The sequence below is a fragment of the Amblyraja radiata genome, chromosome 4, assembly GCF_010909765.2.
Source record: "Amblyraja radiata isolate CabotCenter1 chromosome 4, sAmbRad1.1.pri, whole genome shotgun sequence".
In the NCBI taxonomy this organism is placed as follows: domain Eukaryota; kingdom Metazoa; phylum Chordata; class Chondrichthyes; order Rajiformes; family Rajidae; genus Amblyraja; species Amblyraja radiata.
In genome coordinates, this window is record NC_045959.1 from 16,098,488 (window position 1) to 16,113,342 (window position 14,855).

Below are 14,855 nucleotides of genomic sequence, written 5' to 3' on the forward strand. Positions count from 1 at the left end.
GATGGTTTGGTAAAAGATTTATTGCCCAATGGGAATTGTCCCTTACATTTAGGAGAGTGGTAGAATCTGGGGAATCAGTGGGGATGGGAGGAGGAAGTTAATGGAATTGTGGGGAAAATTAAAAATTGAATCAGCATAGGATTAATGGGTATCTGATGATTGGCATGGGCTCACTAGGCCAAAGGGACAGTTTCCATGCAATACGGCCATGACAAAAAGGGCTGAGGTAAGATGCACGACTACAAGAATTCATAAATCCCTATTTAAAAAGGAAAATTTGTTCAGTTTGAAAAGTAAAAATTTAAAAGGGAAAACAGATAGTAGAGTAGGATAAGATCAGCAATGCTTGATCAATCCAATTTCTGTGCTGTAATACTATGATCAGACACTATCCAAAATATTGCTGCATTATTTTTAATTCTTCTTCCACATGGTCATCTATATAACTAAAAGTCTCATCTTGACCACTTCTTGTCTGTGCTGTATATTGATTTTAGAAAAAAGCTCTACCCTATATCGCTATGGTTTTTGGCCGTCTTACTCACAGTCCTCCTCTGCTGCGGCAACCCTGAGGATTTTCCCGATCGATTAAAAATAAAAAAGTTATGAGTGTTTAAAAAATCTTAAGATCAGCTGATTGGTCCTCTCACCTGTCAATCACCATAATGAAGGTAACGCCCCTTCCGGGGGGGGGGGGCAGAACTATAAAACCCCAGATGCTTGGACACGAGTCAGTCACCTTGGAATATCGCGAGGGAGAGGCCACGACTGTGATTCTAAACTGAGAATCAACCGAACTGTGAATCTGCAATGTACTTGCAATAAATGATTTGTTAGCCCTTAATGAAAATCAAATGAGTTGTTTGGCCTGCCCTGTGCTTGAAACTGCAATGGAAATGAAAATGAAATGAAAATGCAATGAACTGTTTGGCCTGCCCTGTGCTTGAAACGGCAATGAAAATAGAAATGAAATGGAAATGTAATGAGTTGTTTGGCCTGCCCTGTGCTTGAAACTGCAATGGAAATGAAAATGAAAATGCAATGAGCTGTTTGGCCTGCCCTGTGCTTGAAACTGCAATGGAAATGAAATGAAAATGCAATTGGCTGTTTGGCCTGCCTTGTGCTTGAAACTGCAATGGAAATATAAATTAAATGAATTGTTTGGCCTGCCCTGTGCTTGAAATTGAAATGTAAATGAAATGTTTGGCCTGCCTGAAACCACTAATTTCGGCCCACAGGGCCCCTATTAGCCGAGAAACCAGTCCCTTTTGCCATAAATGCCCGTATTAGCCCAAGAGGAGCATTTTGGCCCAAAAGGCCCATGCCCGGCCAGGAAAAGTCCAGAAAAAGTGCCTTTCACTGAGATTTCACCCAGATTCTTTTTAATAGAGCCCCTTCAGCCCATCAGGCCTGTACTAGCCGAGGAGTCCCTTTGGCCCATCAGTAAGTATTCTTCCTGCAAGTATTAAACCTCACCCCAGTATTTTTCTCCCTCCCTTCATTGACTCCCTGTGAGATCCAGGCCAGGATAGACTTTCCTCCTTCATTGCATAGAAAAATGTCTAAATTTGATTCTCCACCCTCCGCCTTCTCTCTCACAGTCTCTCACCTGTTTTGGGCAGAATTTCTGGCAGTTTCTGTGCTGCCAGCCCACCAGGTCTGAGAGACTGAGCTGCCAGCCCACCAGGCCTGAGTGACTGAGCTGCCAGCCCACCAGGCCTGCGTGACTGAGCTGCCTGCCCACCAGGCCTGAGTGACCGATTTGCCAGACCACCAGGCCTGAGTGACCGAGCTGCCATCCCAATAATCCATTCGGCCCATAATGTCCATACTAGCCCTCTGGAAACCAGTCCCTTTGGCCCACAACACCCATACTAGCGCTCCAGAAAGCCCCCCCCCCCCCCCTCCTCACCCCCACTGGCCACCAATATTGGAATTGGTGGAGAGGTGGAATATTGCATTGGGGGACCAGCCCTCCAGTGTGAACATGGGATCCAACGGGTTCCACTTAGTCTAGTTGAAACTATTAAAGTTATATAACAAGGTTTTTGCCATGTTGATCCTTTCTTCACATTGGCGCTTCCAAACCTAAGTTGAGATGAGAAAGTTTTAACAGGAAACTAAAGGGCAACTTTTTTTACACAAAGGGTGGTACATATGTCGAAGGAGCAGTTAGAGGAAATGGTTGAGGCAGGTAGAGTAACAACATTAAAAAGCCATCTGGACAGAAGCAGGGATGGCAAAGGTTTAGAGGGATATGTAGTTATGTTGCAAAGCCTACCTGAAGCGTCGCTGAAAATCTGTCGCTGCGGGTGTGCGCGATTTTGGCGCCGTTTAGAGGGGGGGCGGGTTTAAAACGCGATTTTCTCTAGGCTGTTCAAATCGAAGATGTTCAGCCTAGTTAATTATTAACGAAAAATCGCTGGAAGACCCCGTCGCAAAAGCTATTATTAGTTTTAAAGGCCTCGTATAATAGTTATAGTAGTTTAAAAATCAATCTCTAAACGCGCGACCACCGGCAGCTGTCAGGGTCGCATAGAGCAAATAACAGAAGGTATGCTGCTTATTTTTACATTAAAAAGGGCTTCTTAAGATCCCTTTATACAAAGTTTAATATTGCGAGTAGCTCATTTTAGGCCCATTATATCCCGCAGTATTTTTCTGGGCATTTGAGGGCACAAATCTACCGCAATGTGAACGTTCTAAACCAGCGCGTTCACAGGATCCCACTAGAAAGCTGATTTAAAATGGACTTTAATTTACAGCAATTGAACACTAAATTCCTTCCATTTGGCCTATAAATTAATGTAAATGAGATTTAAAAATCATGTTTTATTGTGAATTATTTATGAATATTATTTGGACACTTAGGCTATTTAAAAATGTTAATCATTTATTAAGAAATGGATAGATGTTTAGATCTAGTAATTGAAGTTTGAAATTAGCTACACTTGGGTAACTAACTAATTATATGCTTTAATTTCAGGTCATCCAAGTAAGATTATTTTATATTTGTTTCAGAATGGTTCAATCTACGATAACTGAAAATTTCATTCAGTTCTCTTAATTTTTAAGAAGGTTATGGGCTTTTGACTGCACACGATCACAGCTTTTTTGTTATGTCCATAGAAAATCAATAGGGAACAAGATGCTAATTTCCGAGTATGAAAATGGCCATAACTTTTTAAATACTTGAGATATGAAAGTGAATTAGGTGTCAAATTAAACTTCTTTTTATGCTTTATCTGATGGGATAAATTACAGACTTGATTTTTTAAATCTCAAAATTTTGTAACATTGCTAGGATATGGGTCAAATGTGGGCAAACTGGACTGGCTGAGATGAACATCTTAGTTGTCATGAATAACTTAGGCAGAAAGGCATGTTTCCATACCGAATGACTATGACGAGGTCATGAAACATAGAAAATAGGTGCAGGAGTAGGTCATTCGGCCCTTCGAGCCTGCACCACCATTCAATATGATCATGGCTGATCATCCAACTCAGTATCCTGTACCTGCTTTCTCTCCATACCCCCTGATCCCTTTAGCCACAAGGGCCACATCTAACTCCCTCTTAAATATAGCCAATGAACTGGCCTCAACTACATTCTGTGGCAGAGAATTCCAGAGATTCACCACTCTCTGTGTAGAAACATAGAAACATAGAAATTAGGTGCAGGAGTAGGCCATTCGGCCCTTCGAGCCTGCACCGCCATTCAATATGATCATGGCTGATCATCCAACTCAGTATCCCGTACCTGCCTTCTCTCCATACCCTCTGATCCCCTTAGCCACAAGGGCCACATCTAACTCCCTCTTAAATATAGCCAATGAACTGGCCTCGACTACCCTCTGTGGCAGGGAGTTCCAGAGATTCACCACTCTCTGTGTGAAAAAAGTTCTTCTCATCTCGGTTTTAAAGGATTTCCCCCTTATCCTTAAGCTGTGACCCCTTGTCCTGGACTTCCCCAACATCGGGAGCAATCTTCCTGCATCTAGCCTGTCCAACCCCTTAAGAATTTTGTAAGTCTCTATAAGATCCCCCCTCAATCTTCTAAATTCCTCTAAAACCATACAAAGAAACAGGAATTAGTGAAGTACAGGAAGTACAGAAGGAACAGGAAGTACTGATTACACCTTCAAGCCAATTGACTTTTAAATTGCTTTGAATCCGCAAGAAATTGCAATGAATTGTGGACGCAACCCAGGCCATCAAACAAACCAACCTTCCTTCCATTGACTCAATTTATTCCTCACGCTGCCTTAGGAAGGCCAGCAGCATAATTAAGGTCGAGTCGAACCTTAGCCACTGCCTCTTCTTTTTCTCCTATCGGCAAAAGTGTGAAAACGTAAACCTCCAGATTCAGGGACAGTTTCCTCCCAGCAGTTCTCAGGCAACTGAATTATCCTATCACAACTAGAGAGCAGTCCTAAACTACTATCTGCCACATTAGTGACCCTCAGACTATCATTGATCAGACTTTGTGTGCAGGAAAGAACTGCAGATGCTGGTTTAAATAGACACAAAATGCTGGAGTAACTCAGCGGGACAGGCAGCTTCTCTGGAGTGAAGGAATGGGTGACGTTTTGGGTCGAGACCCTTCTTAAGGAGTTCTTCAGGAGTCTGAAGAAGGGTCTCGACCCAAAACGTCACCCATTCCTTCTCTCTGCCTGTCCCTCTGAGTTACTCCAGCATTTTGTGTCTATCTTGGATCAGGCTTTACTGGCTTTACCTTGCACTAAACGTTATTCCCTTTTCATGTATCTATACACTGTAAATGGCTCGATTGTAATCATGTATTGTCTTTACGCTGACTGATTAGCACATCACAAAAGATTTTCACTGTACCTCGGTATACGTGACAATAAACTAAACTGCTGTGTTACCTCTGGACAACCATTTCATAGCAGCTGAGTGTCAGCACAGATCTCTGCTACTGCTAATTAGCTAAAGGACACCATCACTTGTGAAAAACCAGAGGTCAAAATGTTCTGAACATCTCCAAAGGCTGCATAATTCCATCAACTTTGAGCTCATCCCTAAACACAAGATGGGCCATATCCACTCGTGACTAAACCCAGATGTTCTCTGGGGCTGGATTTTAAAAAATTGGGATTTTTGAAGAACACGAGGGGTTCAAGGGAAATGAGTATACTTCACCCTCGTTAGACCTCATTTGGACTACGCAGTTCAGGGCTCTCGCTTAACTTTTTTTCCCTGTTGCCAGCCGGGCAACCTTGGCAGCTTTTTAGGTTGCCAAATTACAGTTTAGGTGGTCATTTAAGATGGCTTGCATGACGCGTGCGATAATGTGCTCGGACGAAGCGCGTAGTTACCAGTCGGAATTATACTCAATGAAGCATTCACATATTATTTCTGCTTCAAATAAAGTCACAAACTAAACATTCACCAATCAAGACATGATATATCCCACAATGACATGCAGCAAAATTATAATACAGTATCTCAACTCTTTTTACACATTGCAATTAATGCAATTTGTATTCGTTCTTTCCACTTCCAAACAAAAATGTGGTTGAATTATTCAGCGTATGATCAACCTGTGTCAATAAATCCTGGACCATGATAACATATATGCGTACGTATAGTTGTGAATGTTGCTCATTAAATAACTACAGTGCTGATACTCCATATTAAGAGCCGTTAAAATGAATTCTGTAATAATGTGTCAACGGTAGCAGTGACAATCGAACACTGTGGTTTTAATGTTTCACGTGTTCACAATTTAATTAATCCATCTTTATGGATTAAAACAAATAATAACATTGGGAATTAAAACACATTTGATTGCATTCCGTTATCAAACATAGTCAATATTCGCTCTGAAGACATTTCCAGGACAATAGGGTCAGGGAAGGGGGTGTGTGTGAATCAGTGCGGGGTGGATAGATGGCGGGGGGGGGGGGGGGGGGGTGGTTAGAAGGCAGTCGGTGCAGAATGGATGGATTGAGGCAGGTGAATTAGTACGTGTTGGTTGGAGTAGGTAAAATTGTGAAGGGAGAGCACGGGGGATGTCAGTGATGTTGAATGGGGGGGTTCAGTACGGGATGGATGGGGATAGACAAAAGTGCTGGAGAAACTCAGCGGGTGAGGCAGCATCTATGGAGCGAAGGAAATAGGCAACTTTCCAGGTCGAGACCCTTCTTCAGACTGTTCCCCCCATTCTTCTTGAATGGGAGGATCAGTACAGGATGGATGGGGGGGGAGGTCAGCGCAGGATGAATCGGGGGGGGGGGGGGTCAGTACAGTGTGGAGCGGAGGGTCTGTGCAGGATGAGTGGGAAATCACTACAGGATGAATGGGGGAAGGTGCAGGGTAAATGGAGGGTGGGTCAGTACGGGATGAATGCGTGGATTAGTACAGGATGGATGGGGAATCAGTATAGGATGGATGGAGGAGGTGCAGGATGGATGGGAAAGGGGTAAGCACAGGGTGAATTGGGGAACCAGTGTAGGATGGATGGGGGCGGGTATGGCGGCAGGAGAATTAATGCGAGGTGGATAGGGTGATCAGCGCAGGATGAATAGATTGGGGGGGGGGGGGGGAGATGGGGAAGATGGGGAGCATAGGGGATGTCAGTGAGGACTGAATAGAGGCGGGAATGGATATCAGTGCGGGATGTAGAGGAGGGGTCCCAGGATAAAGGGGGAGGGGGGGGTGTGGAGGGAGCGTACAAGAGAGAGCGAGAGAAGGGGGCGAGGTGGGGAGGAAGGAAGGTCAGCGCTCCTCGGACAACATCGCCCGCTGCCTTGGCCGTCGGGAATTCCTCCCCACCGCGTCCCTCCTCCGCCAGCCAACAGCAAGGTGCGGGGCCGAGCGGTGCAGCTCAAAGATCCTATAGCTTTAGTATCTTTGGTGCAGCTGCTTCAGAAGTGTCGGAGCGAATGACGGGTCCCGCACAGCAGCCGCGGCAGCGGCACCATCTCCTCCTCCTCCCTGATAGCGGCCGCTGCTTGCAAATCCGACAACGGGATAACCGCTTTCAAAACAAACCCTCCCTCACGCCGAGGCCTCCCCCTCCCTCCCTCCTCCCGGCCTCGGCGTGCGGGAGTGTTTTCTTTTAAGTGGCGGGTAGTGGATTTGCAGGCAGCGGCCCTTATCAGGGCGGGCGGAGTGCGGGGGGAGGAGGAGATGAAGCCGCTGTCGCGGCCGCTGCTGCCGCTGTTCGGTGCCCGTCATTCGCTCCGACACTTCGTCACCACGCACCTAGTATCTTTCTCACGCAATACAGCCGTCACCGCCGACACAAAACGTCGCGTTCCTTTTCTCCATAGATGCTGCCTGACCCGCGTAGTTACTCCAATTTTTTGTGTCTATCTTCGGTACAAACCAGTATCTGGTTGCCAAGCCGGGCAAAATGACTCGGTGTTTAGTTGCCCGGCGGCGCTTTGAGTGGTCAACGGCACCCGGGCAACCGTTAATTTCGAGCCCTGCAGTTGCAGCATGGGACCCATACACAAATAAAAACATTTCTTCCATCGAACGTGTCCAAAGACAGGCAGCTCGATTTGTTACTAACACCTATGAGAGAGAAGCGAGTGTTACCAAACTTCTGAATTCACTGGGGTGGAACCCTCTCCAAGACAGACGTGAAGCTCACCGTTTGACCTGTTTTTACAAAATGTTAAATGGTCAGCTCGACATAGATTACAAAACCTACACCAAACCCAAACCAATTAGGAGCAGAGGAGGGCATTCGATCCAATTTGAGATTCCAGCTACCAAGACAGATGTGTACAGCAATTCGTTCTTCCCCCGCACAATTAAAGCATGGAATAATCTTCACCCTACCATAGTTACCCAACCAGATACAACTAAATTTAAGGTAGCTCTTTCTTCCCAAAAACCCTTTCTGGCATAAGTCCTCCCTCCACCACCTCCAGTTTAAATTCCATTTGGAATATTTTGGAGGACCAAGAAACCAAGAGTATACCATAAAAGTATTATCCCATATCAATGGTGCAAGTTTGCAGCGTCAGAGTTTAGTAACAATCTCCAAAGTACAACCCCTTCAAAGTACAATCCTGCGAAATTACTAGATGTTGATAAACTGAAGAAGGATCTCGACCCGAAACGCCACCCATTCCTTCTCTCCTGAGATGCTGCCTGACCCACTGAGTTACTCCAGCATTGTGTTTAAACCAGGATCTGCAGCTCCTCCCTAAACAAATGTATACATTGTTTGCTTCTCTCCCACTGAATGTAGTTGTCTTTATCTCTGTCATCGTTCTTAGTGCTTGTATGTAAACTGCAAGATAGACACAAAAGCTGGAGTAACTCAGCGGGACAGGCAGCAAGTCTGAAGAAGGGTCTCGACCAGAAACGTCGCCCATTCCTCCAGAGATGCTGCCTGCCTGTCTGTCCCACTGAGTTACTCCAGCATTCTGTGTCTATCTTCGGTTTAAACCAGCATCTGCAGTTCCTTCCAACACATTATGTAAACTGCAACTCGGACCCTCGCTAAAGCCCTGCACAAAACAAGCCTACATTAGTTTAGCGTTGGCAAAGTGAAACACATAAACCAGGCTCACCCGCCTTCAGGTGCCCACAAATACTCGGCCTCGCCGCCTCCCTGTTCAAATGGCCGTCAATGGCTCCGTGCGCCGAGCACCCTGGGACTTGTAGTTTCGTCCTTCCGCTTTCCCGTTTCCTAACTTCCGATACCCGCTTCACAGAACTACAAATCTAGTACGTTTCCGTTTCCGGTGGACAGTTCGTTTCCCCCTGGCCAATGGCGGACAGGTGTAAAGTCTTAGGAAAGCACTTGTTTTTAAATTGGAAAGTACTTCAGGATGTCCTGAAACCAAGAGACACTGCTTTCCAATTTTAAAAAGTGCTTTTCAAGTGTGTACACTATTAGAGGTAGCTCTTTCTTCCCAAAAACCCTTTCTGGCTTAAGTCCTCCCTCCACCAACTCCAGTTTAAATTCCATTTGGAATATTTTGGAGGACCAAGAAACCAAAAACCAAGAGTATACCATAAAAGTATTATCCCATATCAATGGTGCAAGTTTGCAGCGTCAGAGTTTAGTAACAATCTCCAAAGTACAACCCCTTCAAAGTACAATCCTGCGAAATTACTAGATGTTGATAAACTGAAGAAGGATCTCGACCCGAAACGTCACCCATTCCTTCTCTCCTCTTCTTCTTTTCGTGTCTTTGAAGCTGGTTGGCTATATGACAGTTTCCCATTCCTTTACACAGTCCTTTGCGTTTTTATTGAACACTGCAAGATCCTTTGAGCTGCACTGGTTGGGTAGTAGGGGGCAGACAAGGCAATGCTGCATTGTATGGTCCTCTTCTCCACATTCCTCTTCTTCTTTTCGTGTCTTTGAAGCTGGTTGGCTATATGACAGTTTCCCATTCCTTTACACAGTCCTTTGCGTTTTTATTCCTGAGATGCTGCCTGACCCACTGAGTTACTCCAGCATTGTGTTTAAACCAGGATCTGCAGCTCCTCCCTAAACAAATGTATACATTGTTTGCTTCTCTCCCACTGAATGTACGAAGCCAATGTGCATGTTCAAAGCCAAAATGCACACGGTAATTCAAACTCTGATAAAAACAACATTGTGATTTTGAACATTTAAATAAACTCCAGGTGCCAGGAATTCTGACATAAATACAATCATTCAGGGGGAAAAATAAAATGCTTAAACACTCGGCAGGTCATGCAAACCTGTGGAAAGAGAAACAGATTTAATGTTTCAGGTCTAAGACTCTATTTCAGAACTCAATGTAGTTTTGACACCCACCATTATTCTAACCATTCCAAGTGACCTGATTCTATGCTGTAAACTCTCAGACCTAAATTCAGAATTTAGGGTGGCAAAGCTAAGAACTTTGCTTCATTGGTGAGCGATCTGGGTTCAATCCTCACCTGAGGTGATGGATGCCTGAGTGTGAACATTTTCCTTACAACTGTGAGTTTCCTTCAGGTGTTCGAGTTTCCTCCCACGTACCAAAAAATGTGCAGGAAGGATAATTGGCCACTTACAGCTCATGTGTATGCGAATGGCAGAATGTGGAAAGGAATTGATGGAAATATGGGGATAATAAAATGGAGAATGCCTTTTTGAGAATTCCATGCATGATGTGGTACCAATGCTTTAACATGTGATGTGTAAGAAATATTGTACTTGTGATAATGGGACAATTGTAAGTGGCAAGCATTTCAGGCCAGACCTGAAATGTCAGTTAACCATGTTCTCGAGGGATGCTATCTAAGCCGCTGAGTTAATCCAGCATTTTGGTTGAAACCAAATATTTGTTTATTTTCTTTATTATTCCCCATTACGATCAGCAGCTCCACCCTGGCTTTTTAAATTTTAAGTATCATTACATAATTTCAGATCGAATATCATTCTCATCTAGTAGTCACACTGATAATTACGTAAATACAGTGCTAACCAATAATTTCACTTTTATACCCTATCAGTTCATTACATGTATTTACATTTTCTTTGATCAGTGATTTCTGCAGAATATAGTGTTTTCTCGATATAATTTCAGTTAATTTCAGTGCTTTCATAACAATTTTTTTTACTTTTCTTTCTGCCATCCTCTCCTTTAGTGCCTTCTTCTTTGGTTTTGGTGATGACCACTCCTTTGTCTGTGTTTGCTGTTACATTGGTGTAGATTCATGGGTGATGAGATGTGGAAGAAATCACTCTCGTAAATAAGTAAAATGAATATCAACAGTTCTTATCTACAAAGACCAATCTCAACTTCATAGTCTAATAGTTGAAATATAAATAGCCTTTAGTCACAGAAAATATAAATGTTTAAAGTATCATCATTAAGATGATGGGAAATTGAGGCTTTGGTGAAGAGTAAGAAGGAAGCATGGGACAGGGACAGGTACAGGTACAGGCAGTTGGAATCAAGTGTATCCCTGGAGATGTTTCAGGAACTAAGGCGCAAGCTAAAAAAGGAAATCGGAAGAGGCAAAAGGAGACAGGGAACAGCTCTGGCAGATGGCATTCAGGATTATCCCAAGAGATTTTATGTACATACAGGAAATAATGGTAACCAGAGCGAGTGGGACCCCTCAGGAATCAAGCAGTTAATTCTGCATGGAGCCACAGAAGATGGGCAAGATCCTCAATGAGTATTTCTTCTCTGTTTTTACCATGGAGAAAGACAGTAGGACTGAGGAACTTGGGGTAGTCACTGGAAATGTCTTCAGACCAGTCAGTATTACAGTTGAGGAGGTGCTGAATGTCCTGACGCTTATGAAGGTAGACAAATCTCCAGGGCCTGATTAGATATATCCGAGGACACTGCGAGAAGGTAGAGAGGAAATTGCAAGTGCCCTGGCTGAGATTTACGAGTCATCAAGTACAGGCGAGGTGCCGGTAGACTGGAGGGTGGCAAATGTTGTGCCTCTATTCAGTAAGGGTTGCAGGGAAAAGGCTGTGAACTACAAGCCGGTGAACTCAACATCTGTAGTCAGAATGTTCCTAGAGTGTATTCTGTGGGATAGGAAGAAACGCATTTAGACCGACAAGGGCTGATTAGGTATGGTCAGCATGGTTTTGTATGTGCGAGGTCATGTCTTACGGATGTGATTGAGTTTTATGGTGATGTGACGATAGAAGTTGATGAAGGCAGAGCTGTAGACGTTGCGTATATGGACTTCAGCAAGGTATTTGACAAGGTTCCGCAGAGTAGGATTCTCTGGAAGGTTAGATCCCATGGGATCCAAGAAGAGATAGCTGAATGGATAGAAAATTGGCTTCATGGAAGGAAACAGAGGGTGATGGGGGAAAGTTGCTTTTCGGACTGGAGGCCTGTGACCAGTGCTGTGCCTCAAGGTTTAGTGTTGGACCCATTGCTGTTCGTCATCAAAATCAATGATTTGGCTGAGAATGTACATGGCATGATTAGCAAATTTGCAGATGACATTAAAGTGAGTAGTATTGGAGATAGTGAAGATGATTGTCAAATATTGCAGCAGGATCTTGATCGGTTGGCCAGTTGGGCTGAGTAATAGTGGATGGAATTTAATACAAAGAAATGTGAGGTGTCACATTTTGGGAAGACTAAAAGCCCTGTCCCACTGTACGAGTTCATTCAAGTGCTCTCCCGAGTTTAAAAAAAATCAAACTCGTGGAAAGCACGTAGAATGAACGTAGCGGGTACATCGGAGCTCGGGGATGTCTCTTAGCGGCTCGTAATGCTAACGGCAGGTAAGCTCAGGAGGATTCCCAAGCTTACCTGCCGTTAGCGTTATGAGTTGAAAAATATCCACGAGAGCCCCGAGTACAAAAAAAACATGTTGAAAAATATCCACGAGAGCCCAGGGTACTTATGAGCGGCCATTACCGTAAATCTCCGAGTTCGAATCAGGGCAAACTCGGGGAGAACTCTTGAATGAACTCGTACAGTGGGACAGGGCTTTAACATGGGCAGGACCTACACAGTGGCTGGTAGGGCTCTAGGGAGTGTGGTAGACCAGACGGATCTAGGAGTATAGGTACAGTTCATTGAAAGTGGCACCACAGGTAGATAGAGTGGTCAAAAATACTTTTGGTACATTGACCTTCATCAGTCAGAGTGTTGAGTGTAGAAGTTGGGAGGTCATGTTGCAGTTATATAAGATGCTGGTGAGGCCATGTTTAGAGTGTTGTGTTCAATTCATGGGCACCATGCGATAGGAAGGATGTGGTCAAGCTTAATAGGGTTCAGAGTAGATTTACAAAGATACTGTCAGGACTAGAAGGCTTGAGCTTTTGTGAGAAGTTGAACTGACTCGGACTTTATTTCTTGGAACTCAGGAGGATGACGGGTGATTTCATAGTGGTCATAGTGGGTAGACGCGCTGAGTCTTTTTCCCAGAGTAGGGGAATAGAGAATCAATGGACACATGTTTACGGTGAGGTGAAATTTTTTTATAGGATTCTGAGGGGTGACATTTTCACACTGAGGAGAGAGATCAGGCAGGTATTGCAACTTTTAAGAAACATTTGGGTAGGTACGTGGATAGAACAGGTTTAGAGGGATATGGGCCAAACACAGGCTGGTGGGACTAGTGTAGATGGGACATGTTGGTCGGCACGGGCAAGTTAGGCCAAAGGGCCAGTTTCCACACTGTATGACTTTATAAGATCTTAAATTTGTTGCATCTTTGGTGATGACATTTCCACCAGCATATTGTAAATCCATATTCAGTGAATCTTTGCTGCTCCAATCTTTTTAATCAAAAGCACAATTTTGTCATTGAAATCCATGACAACCACTCTATATTCAGCATTTAGAGGATTTTCTTATTACATCAAATCTGGATTGAATATCCTATCTAGCACCTACAATAATTAGGCTATTGTTTAGTCATCCTTTTCAAACATAAATCATACTAGCAACATTTTAATCTTCTGTCATCATTTCATTTACACAGGGTTTTATATAAACGTAACAGCTTTGTTCTTTTCTTAATGTGGATGAATGTGAGGTTATCCACTTTGGTGGCAAGAACAAGAAGGCAGATTATTATCTGAATGGTGTCAGATTAGGAAAAGGGGAGGTGCAACAAAACCTGGGTGTCCTTGTACATCAGTCACTGAAAATAAGCATGCAGGTAAAGCAGGCGGTGAAGAAACCTAATGGCATGTTGGCCTTCATAGCAAGAGGATTTGAATATAGGAGCAAGGAGGTCCTATTGCAGTTGTACAGGGCCCTGGTGAGACCACACCTGGAGTACTTTGTGCAGTTGTGGTCTCCTAATTTGAGAAAGGACATTCTTGCTATTGAGGGAGTGCAGCCTAGGTTCACCAGGTGAATTCCTGGGATGGCGAGACTGACACATGATGAAAGAATGGATCGACTGAGCTTGTATTCATTGAAATTTAGGAGAGGAGATCTTACAGAAACATATAACATTCTTAAGGGATTGGACAGTGTAGATGCAGGAAAAATGTTCCAGATGTTGGGGGAGTCCAGATCCAAGGGTCACAGTTTAAGAATAAAGGGTAGGCCATTTCGGACTGAGATGAGGAAAAACTTTTTCACCCAGAGAGTTGTGAATCTGTGGAATTCACTGCCACAGAAAGCAGTGGAGGCCAATTCACTGGATGGTTTTAAGACAGAGTTGGATATAGCTCTCAGGGTTAATGGAATCATGGGAATATGGAGAGAATGCAGGAATGGGGTACTGATTTTGGATGATCAGCCATGATCATATTGAATGGCGGTGCTGGCTTGAAGAGCCGAATGGCCTACTCCTGCACCTATTGTCTATGTTTCTATGTTAACTTTGAACATGCAGATGTAATCCATCCAAGCCAAATATTTGGAAATAAGGAACTGCAGCTGCTGATTTGCACAAAGGAATGATACAAAATGCTCGCGTTAAGATCAGGCAGCATCTCTGGAGAACATGGGTGGGTGACGTTTTCGGTTCGCCAGACCTGAAATGTTACTTAGCCATGTTCTCCACGGATGTTGCCTGAGCCGCTGAGTTAATCCAGCATTTGGTTGAAACCAAATATTTGTGTGTTTTAAAAATGTTTTTATTTCCCACTACTATTAGCAGCTCCACCATGGCTTTTTATTTTTAGTATCATTACATCATTTCAGATTTCCTCTAATCTCATACTCATTAATTAGTCACACTGGTAATTACGGAAATGCAGTGGCTAACTAATAATTTCACTTTTATTTCAGATCGTTAGTTCAAGTTCAAGTGAGTTTATTGTCATGTGTCCCTGTATAGGACAATGAAATTCTTGCTTTGCTTCAGCACACAGAACATAGTAGGCATTTACTACAAAACAGATCAATGTGTCCATATACTATAATATAAATACACATGAATAAATAAAATGATAAAGT

The 14,855-nt window shown here is 43.7% G+C and overlaps 1 protein-coding gene across 3 annotated transcripts in view; it reads right to left on the reverse strand.

The window, feature by feature from the left end:
- nsmce2 (NSE2 (MMS21) homolog, SMC5-SMC6 complex SUMO ligase) overlaps nt 1-8,663 on the reverse strand; it is a 133,621-nt gene extending 124,958 nt beyond the window's left edge. Inside the window, exon 1 of one of the 3 annotated variants that reach the window (XM_033019004.1) lies at nt 8,551-8,663. The gene's annotated coding sequence lies outside the window, so the exon portion shown is untranslated. The remainder of the gene's footprint in view (nt 1-8,550) is intronic. The other 2 variants (XM_033019005.1, XM_033019003.1) reach the window with 2 other exon arrangements.
- Between the last annotated feature and the right edge of the window lie 6,192 nt (nt 8,664-14,855).